The sequence below is a fragment of the Morone saxatilis genome, unplaced genomic scaffold (genome assembly GCF_004916995.1).
Source record: "Morone saxatilis isolate NCDOM2014 unplaced genomic scaffold, NCSU_SB_2.0 Contig8, whole genome shotgun sequence".
Taxonomy (NCBI): domain Eukaryota; kingdom Metazoa; phylum Chordata; class Actinopteri; family Moronidae; genus Morone; species Morone saxatilis.
Window position 1 is genome coordinate 12,045,998 of NW_023340257.1, and position 3,830 is coordinate 12,049,827.

A 3,830-nucleotide genomic window follows, 5' to 3' on the forward strand; every position below is an offset into this window, starting at 1 on the left:
AGAACGTCTTTGGCTATTTTTTAAGAAGCATGGGTGCCAACTCTTTTACTGCCTGGTAGCTTGGGTGGGGGTGGGTGGGTGGGTATGGGGGACAGAGAGGCATCTGGCTCAAGAAATAGATGGATTGAAACAGAGACAGAAAGAGAGAAAAGAGAGATGGATGCAGCTGTGTGCGCTTGTCAAAGGCAAGGTCACCCTCTGGGCGTCTTCAAGCCTTGACACTGCCACTACTGTTACCATGGAGACACAGTTAATGAACACATGCACAGATAGACTGCCACAAATCACAGTATATCCGTGGTAAAGGTCCATGGAGGTGATGTCTATTTACAAACCATGTTAGTTGACTCTCTTTCTCCTTCTTTCTCAGTTTCCTTCGTCTCCCTTCTTCTCTGTCAGTTTCTTGCTCACTCTTTTTTCTTTTCACTCTTTGTCTGGATTTGCCTCTACATGTTTCTTTCTCCTCACCCCTCCCTGACAGCATTTGGAGTTTTTCTTTTGTCATTGTGTTGATAAGCAGGAAAAAAAGCACATTTATATCTTGTAATTCAATGGTTTTATATTAAATTTATATTCCACTGTTCAATATTTGTAATATTTGTAATTATGGGATAAATGCATATATATATAAACACAAACATGTACATATTATATACAATAAAATGAGACAGATTATAGAACCAAAGATGTATCCAGTTTTCAACATGTTCATATGAATAAACCATAGTTTTACTGACCTGTGCCTTTATGTGATTTTATGTTTTTTCTTCAAATGCACCCGAACACACCCACATGTTTTCAGTTACGCCACTCTATGCTGATTACACCTCTATTTCAGTCTCCATTGTCTCATTACATACACAGTCTATGCACATATTTTGTTACCCTCAAGTCAGACATCAGAAATTTTGATGGGGCTCCAGAGGAGAAAATATGAAATCTTTTTCTAAGCTTGTTCCCTGGTGTAATGAAAATCAAGCGTGTTTTGAGGTTGTTACCAATTGATGCTTGTTTGAATCTCCCTCTTATTTCTCAGTTTGCCCTCTGTCTGCAGCCTTTTATTTCACAAAGCTTACGACAAAGACTAAAAGCCAGTCTAAGATTTACTCTTGTCCTGGCCTTTACTCTATGTCCTCTTAGGTGTCTTCGCCTCTGCCGTTAGCAATGTCCATAGAAGCTGAGCCCAGTTACATTGCCCATAAACCTGGCTGCAGTTCTGGCATGACCATTGACAGTATATATAATGGACCGAGCTTCCGGGTCTGTGAAGTGAAGCCAACACATAAGTGTCTTAATCCTGTGTTCTATATAAAGGCCAGCAGGGGGAGCTCCATTGGCTGCCATAAAAAAATGATACCATGCACTCTAATGGAGAAATGACCCGACTTGTCACTTGATATATTAGCTCAGTAAATAGTTTCCTATCAAGTTTATGGTCTCAATCACTTGTTTTAAGTCTTCTTTCTGTATGGAAGAAGACTTAAAACTAAATAAAATGAACATCATACTGTATGCATAAATTATGGTCCAACTGAAAGTAAAACAGACTTAGCATAGATAGTATGCTTTAGGGTGTGGCTACATTGTGATTGTGACAAAAATACAAATACTGAAAATTGTTTCAGAAATATATTTTAATGTACTGTTTGTGACCAGGCGAGCCGCCATTGTTCCCGCTACCAACAAGTCAAAACTGCACAGCCCTGGGCACAGTTTAACTCGCAACGTCACCTCTGCTGGCTCCAACAAACTGTCATGCTGACAACCAACGCCAAACTCGAGGCTTCAAAATGGTACTCTACAATTAAATGGGTGACGTCACAATAGGTTCAAACTTGGGCATGACGTCAGCGACTTGCTCTGTTACAATTCCCAGTCACAGGCTTCCAGTACAGCTAAGCTAACTATCTAACAACAGCTACATTTTGCAGCAGTTACTTTATTGTCCATCAGGAAACTCTGTAAATAACTGAGATTTGAGACGGAGAAGCCAGAGGACATTGGTGGAAGACCAGAAAACATTTTCTCCATAAAATATTATCCAGTTTTTCAAAATCAGTGACATAGTAGGTAGTGTGCGACATACTATACTCTCTTGTCTCGACCCAGAGCCCAAAGTTACATAGTGCAAGAACAGGTGTACGAGTGCAATGTGGGAATGACAGAGGCACCATTCACCCTATTACAACTCAGGGTAGCATCAGATTTATTTTGAAGCTGTTATTTTAAGAAAAAGTTACATAATGGGGCTTTAAATCAATAAAAAGGTTTTTTTTAAAGCCTTATTATGAGCCAAATTATCTTTTTCTGATTGGTACCCAAAATTACATCATTACTTGACATGATAAATACATACTGGATTATTTTTGGAATGGTGTTCTAAAATCTGACAGCATCATATCGTTTTAAACAGATTTAGTCAAAGCATAATAAATAATGGCAATTTAAACATCTTGTGGTACCGAACCACATAATTTATTTCCAATGATATGCCTTTCTTTTCAAAGCCTCTTAGAAAAGCATATTTTTCTTCTGCTGTTTTTCTCAGTATGTGTACCGATCACTCCCACTAATATGTTGGAAATCCGATTTCACAGTGAAAAAGGTCAGATTCCTGCATACTAGTTCTAGTTTTTTCCCTCAGTGACCTGCCTCTGACCTGCCATGTGACTGTAGCCAGACAGCACCGTACCCTGGATGTTGTAGACTACCTGTTGCACTGTATCTGAAAACATATTTTTGAAGGTCATAAAATACTTAACCTATAATTTCTGATACTGATGATCAATGCTTTTAGACCAAAAGCATTTTGGTTGTCAGATCGAAGAACATGTGAACCTGGGGTTGACTACATTGCCATACTTTTTTCCATTGATTACATTTGTGAACATATACAGTGACTCCAGATTACTATGACAAACTAAAAGCAATCACTCAGAGATTAAAGCTACATAAATTAAAAATACCTGTATATGCTTTTAAAATCCAGTAACGCTTTAAGTAAGAAAAAAAGTGTGTACATATGCTGTACTAAAACATTACTGTGCTGTTTTTTTTCAGTCTTTCAGTTCCACCAGTCCTCTCCTTTCTCCTTCCCTTAGACAGAAACTCTGCCTAATTATCGCCATCTAAAGATAACATTTTGTGCCATGTTTAACACTGTGGTTCTTTTCATCCCAGGGACACAAAGACACTATCTGTGGTTTAGCACAGTCTCTGCCGGATATTGGTTTACAGGTGAGGGCATGTGCTGTTGAACGACGGTGTCGCTCTTTAATTTGTAATAATTGGATCTGATTTTCAGCATTGATGCAACAATTTGTGAGAGAAAACACAGGGCAGAAGGCAAGAAGAGAGGTTATGCACAGACTATAGAGTTATGTGGCAATTTTCCTCTGCTGTGTGTCAGAAGCCGACCCCCTTCTCTGTACACCCACACAGGCATCCTCCTCACACACACACAAACACACACTGAAACATACAGTCACTCTTTCCTTGGTCCCTTATCTGTGCCCCTGAAAGCGGACGTGGGGTTGAGTGACAGTATGGTATCCCAGGAGGCACAGAAAGGTGTGGAGACAGACATCCTAATCCCCTCTCCCAGCAGACTCCCCAAACACAGAAAGACAAGACCGAAAAGGGAATAAAAAAAACGATAAACCAGACGATCAAGGTCCCTTCCAGCCGTTACTCCTTCGCTAACGACAAGGAGAGTATAATGAATGCATATCCCTCCTTTTCCCATCACTTGATTTAGCACTTCAATTATCTGATTTTCCTTTCTCTTTCTTTTCACTCTTTTTTTTATCAGAACGTAACGCTTTTATTCT